This window comes from Rhinopithecus roxellana, chromosome 3, assembly GCF_007565055.1.
Source record: "Rhinopithecus roxellana isolate Shanxi Qingling chromosome 3, ASM756505v1, whole genome shotgun sequence".
Taxonomy (NCBI): Eukaryota; Metazoa; Chordata; class Mammalia; order Primates; family Cercopithecidae; genus Rhinopithecus; species Rhinopithecus roxellana.
This window is the reverse complement of record NC_044551.1, coordinates 97,937,089-97,951,016: the sequence shown is the minus strand read 5'-3', so window position 1 is coordinate 97,951,016 and position 13,928 is coordinate 97,937,089. Positions and strand designations below refer to the sequence as shown.

The 13,928-nt window shown below is 38.5% G+C and overlaps 1 protein-coding gene across 1 annotated transcript in view; it reads right to left on the bottom strand.

Annotated features, from left to right (window-relative positions):
• FBXL7 (F-box and leucine rich repeat protein 7) overlaps nucleotides 1–13,928 on the bottom strand; it is a 430,752-nt gene that overhangs the window by 12,519 nt on the left and 404,305 nt on the right. The window lies entirely within an intron of this gene.

The window sequence follows — 13,928 nt, the reverse complement described above, 5'->3', positions numbered from 1 at the left end:
TCTGGAGAAACCTCATATATTAGATACACAAACTGGTTTACCTCCCTAATTATATTTTGGTTAAATGGGTGATTACGTTGTATTTACAAATGAGGGGAGTGAATTTCAGAAGACAGGAAGACTAGTGAGTCGGCACAGAGGACACCTGCTGCCCTGGCGCACTTCTCCCAGTGTCTGTTCCCCTTTCTGCTGATAACAGTGCCCCAGACTAGGGGAGCCAATGAAAGGCCTCTGCCAGATCAGGCATTACACAGGGCATTTCCAGTCCTTGGGTAACTGGAAACATAGTTATTTTTTCTTCTTATTAACAACCTCCCCTATGCATTTGAATAGTATGAGCCATATTGTATTCCTTGGAACTAGAAAGATCGCTGATAAGGACACAGAAGTTTTAAAATTTGTGAGGAATTAAGAATTCTTTAGAATACCACTTCAAGAAGTAGACTCATTTCCCCTTTTTCTCAATATACACAGAAGAAGAATTTAGTCTTTCTCTCTAAATACAATTATATAGTATATATTTTGGATATATATGATATCCAATGTATATTATATATAACCATATACATGGTATTATTAGCATATATATCCAATGTACATATTATTAGATTCAATATAAATTTATATCTACATAATATACATTGATATTATATAATATCTATTAAATAATATACTTAATAATACACATTAGATATTATATACAATATACACTGGATATAGTAATACATTTATACATTGGATATATGTGGTAATAATACAATGTATATTATATATAACTACATACATGGTATTATTACCATATATATCCAATGTATATATGTATTATTAGATTCAATATAATATAATATAAATTTTATATCTACATAATGTACATTGATATAATATATATTATATAAATAATATACTTAATAATACACATTGGATATTATATACAATATACATTGGATATAATAATACATATATACACATTGGATATATATGGTAATAATACCACATCTATGGTTTTATTTAGGAGTAAATGTATTTTCTCTGTTAATATATTTATATATTTTATATATTTTACACACATACATATACCCACACACATGAAGATGCTCCTCAACTTACCATGGAGTTTTTGGGCCATAAGCCCATCATAAATTTAAAATATCCCAGGTTGAAAATGCATTTAAAACATCTAATCTGCCAAATGTCATTGCTTATCCTAGCCTACCTTAAATGTGCTCAGAAGGCTTACAATAGCCTACAGTAACAAAGTCATTTAATACAAAGCCTATTTTATAATGAAGTGTTGAATATCTCATGTGACTTATTGAATACTGTACTGAAGGTAAAAAACAGGATGGTTGAATGGGTACTCAAAGTACAGTTTTTACTGAATGTGTATCACTTTTGTACCATCATAAAGTCTGAAAATTATACTTAAGCCATAGTAAAATCAGGAACTATCTGTATAGGTATGTATCTATATATACATACATATCCACACACAGAGAATTTATCTTCAAAATACATATTTCCTCATCTATAAACTGAGCTGAGCTAAACAATTTCTAAGTCATTTCCAGCTCTAATTATAGTTCTCAAGATTTAAACAAAAGCTCTATGCTTATATGCTTTTGCATATTTCATACCCTGGAAATTAACACTCATACCATCTTCTCAAAGAACTTCCAGCAATAACACACAAGACAAAAATTTCTGAGACCTGAAGTCTCCCCCTGCTTGTAGTTTTCTTACAGATTTCCTTTTTCTATTGCTGCAATTTTTCTCTTCAGTTACTTCTTTATAACCTAACACCGAGAATGGCTTATGTGTGTCCACACTCTGCTCATGGAGCATCTTTGAATTATGTGCTGCCCCAACCTCCCATGTTAGCCAAGTCTTGAAATACAAACACCTTTCCTGAGTGGCTGCAAGTGTCATCTCCTTTAAGAAGTTTTCTTCCTGTCTTTGAGATAGGATCCCTTCCCTTGTGAAGCCCCCACCATTTGTTATACAGACATTTGTGAATTTATCTTTTCCTAATGTGGTTGATTGTATTATTTTTGACATATTAGCATTTCTATTCAATTCAAGACATTTGCGCACCTGCTATATATTTTCCTAATTTTGCATCCCTCCCTGTGTCCCCATATCCTTTGTCATATACTTTGCAGTTCACCTCAGAAAGAGATATTTCCTTATTCTAGTGACATAGAGCTTGTCCATGTGACTTGCTTTGGCAGAAAATGTTAGAGGAAAGCCATTTGTGCAGTTGGGGTTGACCTCTCAATCTTCTACCATCACAATGAGGAGAACATGCCTCACTAGCCCCTTGCAGGTGTAGTGGCTCATGCCTATAATCCCAGTACTTTGGGAGGCTGAGGCGGGTTGATCACTTGAGGCCAAGAGTTTGAGACTAGCCTGGCCAGAATGGCAAAAACTTGTCTCTACTAAAAATACAAAAATTAGTCAGGTGTGGTGGCACACCTCTATGATCCCAGCTACTCAGGAGGGTGAGGCACGTGAATTTTTGCTTGAACCCAGGAGGCAGAGGTTGGAGGTTGCAGTGAGCTGAAATCACATCACTGCACAGTGAAACTGTAAAATAATAATAATAATGATGAGAGACCCGTGAAGTAGACAGAACTTCCTCCAATCTGTACCTTACAGACAAGCTCAACCAAGGCCAGCTTGGTTCAGCCAATACCCAGATGAACCACAGATGCATAAACAATGTTTTTAAACCACTGAATTTGGGGGTGATTTTTTTACACAGTATTACTGTGGCAACAGATGATGGACCTACCTTCTACGACAGTAAAAACTCCTTTGAGACAAGGATTACATCCTTTCCTTGTTTCTGTCCCGGCAGCACCTGTCATTGTTTATGATATATAGTAGGTGCACAACAAACATCTTGAATTGAATGGAAGTATACGTTAAAAAATAATTCTAGCTTGGCATGTATTTTTCTATCCCAGGTGGTATACATGCTGCATTTTAAATCATTCATAAGAAATCATACTTCCCTTTGGTAATCATCTAGAATGAATAGCAAATCTTTAAGGAAAATCTCAAATATAAAACAATTTTGGACTTCAAAACTGCCATCCAAGTTACCATGGTACCCACCTTCATTATTATGGGTACTCAGAGAATTATCGCGGAAGCCAGTGTTTCTCAGAGGCAGGTGAACAACTTATTTCAGGCCAGGAGGGAAAGACAATCCTAGGCTCTCAGCTCTCACATTTTAGCAGCTGTGAGGGTGCTGAACTCCCTCTCCTGCCTGCCTAGGTTTTATTCATCTGGAAGGAGAAGACACTACCTGCCTAGAGGTGGGCCCTGAGGAATGAAAGATACTTACCCTGTGCGTGGGGGCAGAGGGGAGAGGGTGAAGTGGATTTCTAAAACCCGCCGCTCTTTCATACTCCAAGCACTTAGGAAAGCTGGATGCTGCTTTTACCAGAAGACACACCAAGAGTCTCTGATTCCTTCCTGCTATTCCTACAGCAGGCCAACAACCTCAGAGAACTTTTGAAAAGATGATACAATTTGTCTCAATTAAATAAATAGCACTTGATAATTAAAAAAAAATGACAAATAAAAACTACAGAGATGTATACCTAGAAGCTGTCACAAAATATCTTTTCTTGATATTTTCCACAAACACATTAAATGTATTTCCAAATTTAAAAATATACATATATATGTATTTACATTTGAAAATAAATTTTATGATGGATAAACTATGCACAGCTTGTCATACAATGTATTTTACCCTTTGATATCAGGAGCTATTTACTGTCACGAGATATTATTATAAAGAGTACCAGAATATGTCTCTATAGCAGGAAAATAAAGCATGGCTTCAAATTCAAAACAAGGACTATTCTACCTCCCACATAGTATATTTCGTTTACAGAAGAGGATGTAGAAAGACCAAGTGTACTCTTTGTATACAATTCTTTTCTCCTATGTTTCTTTCAGAAGACTGGTAGCTAAATGGACATTGGCAATAGCTGCTAATTCTTTTGAGAGTAGAAACAGGGACCCTGATGCAGGGGTACCAGCACACACACTCAGAGAGGAGAACATCAGAGGCAAATATTAAGATGACAGAGGTAGAAGAATGCTGTAACCCTCCTCCTGGTCTTATGACGCTGCAATACAAACAGACGCAGAGAGAAAGCTGACTATATTTGAACTTAGATTATGGATTTAGAATATTTTGTAGGTATGAACACTTTCACGCCTGAATATCTATTCCAAGTGAATTTCTACCTATCTGATGCCTTGGGGCAAAACTGTCATTTATCTTAGTAGTAAGGATATGCATTGGGCTAAAATACAGTTTAGCAGTAACACTAAGGGGATATTATTGTTCATTTTAATATATTTTATATTTTTATGTAAATTTATATGAAAATTAGCTGTTTAGACTACATCTTCCTTTACTTTTCCCTTAGGCAAGATGGTGAGATGCATGAGTGGTATTTGGAAGAACACTACAACATTCCAGGAATTATTCTGAACAGGGAAAGTGAGATTTGCAAAAATGCCAAGTGAAATATACATGGCCAAAAGCTTCTATCTGGAATTAAATTAATTGCTGCCTGCTTTGAGCATCCTTAAATTCTGAGAAGACCTTTTGGTAATTGAAAATGGGGATCATGATGAAACTGTAGCATAGTTCCTCTAAACGCCTTCCTTCCCTGCAGCTTCTGTTCTCCGAGGTGGTATCCTTATCACTGAGGAGCAGATATCACCCACAGCATCCTTGGCAAGAAACAATGCAAAGCAGTATACATAAAAAGCTCTTGATCATTTCACTTGAAGATAAGATATTCCCTGAAATATCAGGAAAAAAATGTCCCAATTTTTAAGAGAGCAGTACATTTTCGTAACACATAAAAAACTTCCAGAACATACATAGAGCAGGTGGCTTTTTAAAATCCACCAAGACCTCTGGATCCATCTATATTGTGGAAAATGGCAGGATCTCCTCCTTTTTAATGGCAGAATAGTATTTCATATATATAACATATGATGTGTATATATTATATATTAAATATAACAATATTTCATAAATATAAAATAGTTTCTTTACCCATTCATCTATTGATGAACCCTAGGTTGTTTCAGTATCTTGGCTGCTGTGAACAGTGCTGTAATGAACATGAGAATGCACATATATTTACAAGCTGGTGATTTCATCTCTTTTGGGTATGTGCCCAAAAGAGGGATTGCTGGGACATACGGTATTCTACTTTCAATTTATTTAGAAAGCTCCATACTGTTTTCCATAATGGCCGCAAAAATCTAGATTTCAAGGATTCTCTTTTCTTTACACCCTCCGTCACATTTATTATCTCGTCTTTTTGATAATAGATATCCTAACAGGTGTGACGTGATATTTCACAGTAGTTTTAATTTGCATTTCCTTGATGATTAGTGATATTGAGCACCTTTTCATGTACTTGTTGGCCATTTTCATGACATCTTTAGAAAAATTTCTATTTAAGTCTTTTGTTCATTTTAAAAATTGGATTATATGTTTTCTTGCTATTGAGTTGCATGAGTTCTTTATCAATCTTAGATATTAGCCCCTTGTCTTCCAGCAGGCAGTCTTTGAGCAAACTTTTTCCCTGGGAATAACTGCATGAATTGATAATGAAATCTGTTAAAGGTGAACTCAATGAGTTACTGTGTATTAGCGCGGATGGGTGGATGGATGAATGGAGATATGGACAGACAAATCTGAAAAGAGAAAAATTATAAAATCTGCAAAGTAAAAGGGAAACTGCTGGTTAATTTATTTTATTTATTTATTTATTTATTTAAGATGGAGTCTTGCTCTGTCACCCAGGCTGGACTGCAATGGTGCCATCTCAGCTCACTGCAACCTCCACCTCCCCGGTTGAAGTGACTCACCTGCCTCAGTCTCCTGAGTAGCTGGGACTACAGGCACACACCTCCACGCCTGGCTAATCTTTGTATTTTTAGTAGAGAGAGGGTTTCAGCATTTTGGCCAGGCTGGTCTCGAACTCCTGACCTCAAGGCATCTGCCTGCCTCGGCCTCCCAAATTGCTGGGATTACAGGCGTGAGCCACCGTTCCCAGCTAATTTCAAATATAAGACTTGAAAAAGGTAGCAATTATAAAATTGTAAAGTTTTATTAAAATTATAAAATTTCCTCTCGAGGAAAGACAGATGAGCACACTAAAAGTGTCATGAAAGTACAATGGGGGAATATAAAGGAGAAATGACAGCATATTTTTGCAATAGGATGTATATTTTGTGGATTGTCTCCTAATAATATCTAGTGTATTTTGTGATTTAACTGTCACTCAATGGTATCAGAAAGCTGAATACAACCAAAAGACACAAAAAGAACCAAAGAGGCTGAGCACAGTGGCTCACGCCTGTAATCCCAGCAGAGGCCGAGGCGGATCACCTGAGGTCAGGAGTTTGAGACCAGCCTGGCCAACATAGTGAAACCCCATCTCTACTAAAAATACAGAAATTAGCCGGCATGGTGGCAGGTGCCTGTAATCCCAGCTACTCGGGTGGCTGAGGCAGAAGAATTGCTTGAACCCAGGAGGTGGAGGTTGAAGTGAGCCGAGATTGAGCCACGGCACTCCAGCCTGGGTGGCAGAGTGAGACTCTGTTTCAAAACAAAAAACAAAAAAATAACAGACCCACATTGACGCCCGCAGGAAGATATACAGAGTAGATGGCAAGGAATATACAGCGATAGACATTTGGCATTAAAATTCAGTAAACTGCACTGCTGCATACTTTTGCATTACAGATTGATAGGCAAAAGAGACCATTCATTTATTGGATCATTTAATACACATTGTAACTGCTGCCCAAGTGCCCAATTGGGTCTAGAAAGGGAGGAGTTATTGAATTTAACTAGATTATAAAGCAATTTTTTCTTTTTTTGAGATGGAGTCTCGCTCTGTCATTTAGGCTGGAGTGCAGTGGCACGATCTTGGCTCACTGCAACCTCTGCCTCCTGGGTTCAAGCGATTCTCCTGCCTCAGCCTCCCGAGTAGCTGGGATTACAGGCACCTGCCAGCATGCCCAGCTAATTTTTGTATTTTCAGTAGAGACGGGATTTCACCATGTTGGTCAGGCCGGTCTGGAACTCCTGACCTCGTGATCTGCCCACCTCAGCCTCCCAAAGTCCTCGGACTACAGGCGTGAGCTATCACCCTCGGCCTAAAGCAAATATTTTTACCCCACCTCCTTTCTGCACCACAGTCCCATTAAAGTACCTGCACACCACTGTTCTTACATCTCTAATTTCTTTCTTGAGTCCTTCAGGGTCAGAGAAAAATGGCTCTATGTTGAGAACGCCACCAAATCATGCAAAACCCAGCATGGTAAAGAACAGAAAAGTTTGTGCAAGTCTGAGAAAAAGTCAGTTTTCAGAAGTCAAAGATGAAGACAATAAATATAATGTTTGAATTAAACAATATTTTTAGTGAACTTTTGGATTTTCTCAATATAAATGTAATCTTTGTTTGACACAAAGATGATCCTTAATTCAAATATATATATATATATATATATATATATATAACTGTACTTTTTAATGTTGATATAATCATCTGTTGGCTAAACTAAGAGACAGAGGATTCTTTAAAGATTACGAACTTGTGGTCCCATTAATAATTTAAAATACTTTCAAGTATATAATTTGTGTGGGAACAGTATGTTTTTTATTCTTAAATTACTTTAAATGTGTAAAGAGTACCAAAAGAGTATAGCTGTCTTTTTCTTGGGAAAGAAAATCCTAAAAACTTTCTCATGGCTTCAAAAGTCTTGGAAATTTTATATCGTTAGTAATTACAGTATAGTATCAAAATATTCAAGACATCTCAGATACACATGCTTATTAGACACATTTTCTTTTAACTAGATAGCTGCCTGTTTTGTACAAATTTTTATTTTCAAACCACTGCTGTTTACATTCTAGGAAGTCATATTTACATTACACTCGTCTTTCAAAGTCAAAATTTACAAAGCTCCTCTTCATCTCTCCCCTCTGATTACCAAAACTTTTGTGCAAGATGCTTTCTATTATAAGTTGTCTTTTTTCTCAAGAACTCTTACCATAAAAAGCAAGGTTTCTTTTCTTAGCTTAAACTCAAGCTTAAAAAAATATATCAATAAAACCTAGTTAGTGAGAAAAGAACACAATCTAAAAGATCATTTTTCTTCTTGCTTCACTTAAAAATATTTTCTTTTCATGTGGTTCAGATCATCTATACAACCTAGAACCTACTTAAGGCATTAGTTGTGATAAAGTAGAAATGTATGCAGACGTTAATCTTGCATTTCACCTGGAGGGAGTTAGCTTTAGGGCTCAAGAGTTCTTGTTGAGAATATCGTCCAGAAGTTGGTACCCGCAGGATCAGATGATGGCGGAGACTCCTGTCCAAGGACAAAAGACCTGCTCTGTTGGTCACATGGACCACTCTGATAAGGGTAGCACTGTGGTGAGTGATGTGTGGGAACTTGACGAGGATGGTGGAAGTCATCTATTATCAGTCACACGGGCCAGTCCACTGTCCAGCTCTTTGCTGAGGCACAAACCCCGGTTTTCCAGTGTTGCTCAGTTTCTGAGTCTGATCCGAACTGAGCATGGGTTTTGTTTTTCCTTTAGCTCTTCTAGAAGGGAATATTCATACAGCTAAGGAAACGTTTAAGCCACATTGTTCTAAAATCCATAAATATATCGATGAAATGTACAGACTGCACTTTTGAAATCTATGATACAGTTTGATTTTTGCCTCCAATTTGAGTATCTAGAAAGTATCTTAAGAAATTTCTGTGCGAATAAAGATCAGGTGGCCTCAGAAAGTGTGTGAGTCCTAGATTATAATTCATCAGACTCTTTATGGTTTTATCAAACAACTTCTTAGTACCCTCTTTTTCCTTAAATGGCAGAGGGACTTTATTCTTTTCTTTTTTTCTTTTGAGACAGAGTCTCACCCTGTTACCCAGGTTGGAGTGCAGTGGTGCGATCGCGGCTTATTGCAACTTCTGCCTCCAAGGTTCCAGCGATTCTCCTGCCTCAGCCTCCTGAGTAGCTGGGATTATAGGCCCGCGCCACCACACCCAGCTAATTTTTGTATTTTTTGTGGAGATGGGGTTTCACCATGTTGGCCAGGCTGGCTGCGAACTCCTGACCTCCAGTGATCTCCCACGTCAGCCTCCCAGCGTGCTGGGATTACAGGCATGAGCCACTGCGTCTGGCCTATACTATTCTTTAATGGAAAGCAGGAAGTTTCATTTTCATCCCTGGGCTAGAGTAGCATTGCTATTAGAGGTCACTTTTTTCACAAGGCAAGCGGTTAATCTCCCATGGTAGAGAATGTTTCTAGAATATCTTTAAACATTTGCTGATCTCCCTTTTCAATGGGAAAAAAAAAAAAAAAAAGGCATAAACCTCTGATTTAAAGTCTTTGGCAGGCAGTAGTATTTAAATAGCTCCCTCCCTTTACTTGCTTTACTTGCTTTCATTTTATTTTATTCTTGAGACAGGGTCTTACTCTGTCACCCGGGCTGGAGTGCAGTGACATGATCAAAGCTCACTGCAACCTTGAACCCCTGGACTCAAGGGATCCTCCTGCTTCAGCCTCCCGAGTAGCTGGGACTACAGGCACATGCCACCATGCCTGGCTCATTTTAAAAATTTTCTGTAGAGACGAGATCTTGCTATATTGCCCATGTCTTGAACTCCTGGGCTCAAGTGATTATTATAAAGTGTTGGGATTATTACAGGTGTGATTTTTTTTTTAATTTCAAAATCACCATATATTTATGGCAAGCAATACTGGTTTTCCAAGTAAAACTATAATATTCAGCTTTTAAATAATAATTTGTTTACTTTAAAAAATATTAAGTGAATATCAGTTGAAGTGGTGAGCACATATGGAAAAATTCATGAGAGCAGAATGTCAATGTCTTAAGTTTAGAAAACATTGTTGAGGTGGAAAGAGCATGGACAGATAAACCTGGATTCCTAACTCTATTATGTGCAGCTTGTATCATCTGCGGCAAGACACTGAAACTTCATAAGTCACAGATTCCTCTTATGTAAACTGGAAATAAGTCTACCCACTTCACAGAGTATTTAGGCAGAGTGTATGAAAAGTGAGGCCTTAAAACAATTATACAACTTGTATTGAGGACTTCATGGGAAATGCATTCTGGGCCATCCTGCTATAGGGCAATGTTTTTAGCGGCATGTTATTCTGGATTCCCTGGAATAGTCCCATCTTTATAAATTCCTTATTGTTGTCTCAATAAACCTTTGGCTGGAAATGGAGGGAAGATAAAAATAAATTCCATGGTTAGAGCACAACGTACTTACTCTTTGTTAACAAAATATGGCTATTTCATTATTGGTTAAAAAAATATTGTAATTGTGAAAGTCCTTTTTCATAGTTTATTAAATGAAATTTGTTTTTCTCGGACATGGTGAACTGCTTTCTCCTTGAAATTTTTCCTCTGCCTTCTGCAACACTGTCCTCTCTTCTGCTTTTCCTTTCTCCTTCTCAGGTGTCGTTTGCTCACTCTCTTTTGTGGTGTACAACTTACACATTGGTGTTCCCCAAGGGTTGCACTCTTAACTCATCTCTGTATCTGGATCCCTGCTTGATGGGCTTATGGCCCACAAGTCTTCAGCAATTGCCAATAAGCTAATGACTCCCCAAATTCGACTTTCAATCCAGATCATGCTCCTGCTATCTCTGCATCTCTCTCAAATATCAAACACACATGTCTAAGTACCTAGGTCAGTGCTCTCTAATATGGTAACCACTAGACACAGGTAGCAACTAGAAATTAAATTTATTGAATTAAGCTGAAAGTTCAGCTCCTCAGGTGTACTAACCACATTTCAAGGGCTCAGCAGTCACAAAACAGTATTTTACACAGCACAGGCACAGAATGATTCCATCAAACGAGAGAGTTCTATGGACAACTAGTCCTCTCCCCACAAGTGTATTTGATGTATCTCCAATACAATGTGTACAAGGGTGAACTCATCAACATCCTTTGCAAAACAAACATTCTGTATTATCATTAGTGGCATCACCATTCATCGAGTCGGCCTCCCAGGACGGAACCCTAGGAATCATCTTGAATCCTCCCTGACCTTCATCTACCTATATCTAATCAGTCCCCAAGTCCCTCACTCTGAATGGCTATGGATTTCAGGTCTCTTTCCCTTCTCTCTCTACGGCTCCCACCTCTGCTCAAGTGCTCATCATCTCTCGTCTCCTTTCAACAACTCGTTAACTGAGACTCCTGATTCTGGTCTTCCTTCCCGCCCTCCACCTTACTAATATGGACTCCATCCTACATTCAGGGTTCACTTTCTAAAATATGGACCATTTTCCCTGGCATCAAAACCTTGACGAGCTCATTCATTCTGTTGTGGGTTGCACTGTGTCCCCTGCAAAAGATATGATGAAGTCTTAACCACCCCTGTGTCTGTGAAAGTGACCTGATTTGGAAATACGGTCTATTGATGTATTAGGTTAAGATGAGGTCATGCTTGATTAGAGTAGACTCTTAATCCAATATGACTAGTGTCTTCATAAGCAGGCAAGAGAGAGACACAGGGTAGAGACACAGAAAGACTCAGATGCAGAGGGAGATGGCAGTGTGAAGACGGAGGCTGAAACTAGAGTTATACTGCGGCACTCCAGAAACATCTGGGGCTGCCAGAAGCTGCAAGAGGCAAGAAAGGATCCTACCCCACATCTCTGTCAACACCTTGGTTTGGGAATTCCAACCTCTAGAACTGTGAGACAATGAATTCTGTTGCTTTACGCCACCTGTTTGCAATACTTGGTTACAGCAGCCCCAGGAAGCCATACAGCTCTTTCCACACTTCTGTATTGAATGCTTACTATATGCCAGGCATTGTATGGAACACTACCCAGGGAACAAAATCCATTTTTTTAGAGTGTGTATGAGATTCTTCCCCAAAATTTACATCTCAGAGCACATGTTCATATTCTTCCAGCCCTGTTTCTTCAGATTAACTGCTGAATTTTCAGTCATCACTCAAGTTCCTGGTCAGAAGTCAGCTTTTCTGCCAAGCCTTCCCAGATCCAGTAAGGCCGAATTATTAATTGTAGCTACGTTTAGTGTTTCCACTGAATTCAAATATATCTGCATCATAGCCCTTTGCACAGAGTGCCTCTCCATTCAGTAGACTGGGAGCACTTCGAGGCCAGGAGATGCCTCCTTCATCTCTTGAGTCAGTCCAGAGTCTTATTTGGTTTCAACCACCCAGAAGCTCCTCAACTAATGCACCAAGGGGAGAATGTACTCACTCGCTCCTACAACAAATCACTTTCATTTTCTTTTTGGTTGCAGCTGGAAATATTTATAGGAATTACTTGGAGGAACCAGATGTTTCAGATCGAAGAAGTTGGAACATTTCTGTGATTTATCAACATTTCATTTTTAGGTATTTTGTTTTTGCCCCTCCACTTAATTTAGGCTGAGCTAGTACATACAGGTAGTTCAATAGAATTAATCTAAGCAGAAGATATTTAAAAAGACACATGTACACCCAAAAACAATCTCATGCAGCCCACATGACCTAAAGCATCTCAGAGCCAAATGTTTAGTGCTTTTTTCTTCACAATACCTGCTATCATAGACTATCCAGATTCCCTGCTCATTTATTTTTCTTTCTTTCTTCTGTGTGTGTGTGTGTGTGTGTGTGTGTGTGTGTGTGTGTGTGTGACGGAGTCTCGCTCTGTCGCCCAGGCTGGAAGTGTAGCGGCAGGATCTCAGCTCACTGCAAGCTCCGCCTCCCAGGTTCATGCCATTCTCCTGCCTCAGCCTCCCGAGTAGCTGGAACTACCAGCGCCCGCCACCATGCCTGGCTAGTTTTTTGTATTTTTAGTAGAGATGGGGTTTCGCGGTGTTAGCCAGGATGGTCTTCATCTCCTGACCTCGTGATCTGCCCTCCTCAGCCTCCCAAAGTGCTGGAATTACAGGTGTGAGCCACTGCGCCCGGCCCCCTGCTCAGAAAACTCACAATAAATAAAAATGAGTAACGCTTTTATACTGGCCCAGAATTTTAAGATTTATACCGTTGAAATTTAGTTACCTAAGATGTAACAGAAACTTTTGTTTGTATTCCTGCCCCCACACCCCCTCACCCCCGAACTAAGTCACAGATCAACTGTAATAACTGGAACTGGCTTCTCTTTGACAGTGTGGCAGCCACAGTATTTCTAATTCCCCATCTTCCAGAGAGCTCACGATAGTTTTGCAACGCTTGGGAAAGGAGCCAGCTCTTGTCTTGACAAGAGAAGAAATACATATTTTCATGCAAAGGTTTGCAATCCATAATTTTCAACCTTCGAGTTGCACTTTATATAGCAGCCTTAATTATTTTCTATCTTCCACTGCCACTGTCAGATAATTCTTTAGTCTCATTTCCCCATGAATAGTTACAAAATCCCAACGTTTGCATCTTTACAATAGATGGTATAGTATTGAATTCAGAGTCTAGTAAAAGGATACTAACACATTTCCAGTTCACCGCAGAAAACAAGCCCCACAGGGAGCAATAGTCTAGCTCACAAATTCAACTTTCAATGAGAAAAAAAGAGAAATCTCCACTAAACTTACGACCATGTAAAAGATCAATAATTAATTAGAATACTTTCATAGCATAGTGAATCCTTGAATTTCCTTAGTCATTTGAAAATACGATCCACTGTTGTTGAAAATCTTTACAACAATTTCTTTTAACATAAAGACTTGTGTAAAACACTTACTATATCCAAGGCACTGTTCTAAGTGCTAAACGAACATAAACTCATAAATATCACATTCCCATTAACATTTTTAAATGCTTGGAAAAACCAGTGACCCGAGGATAGAGAGAAACA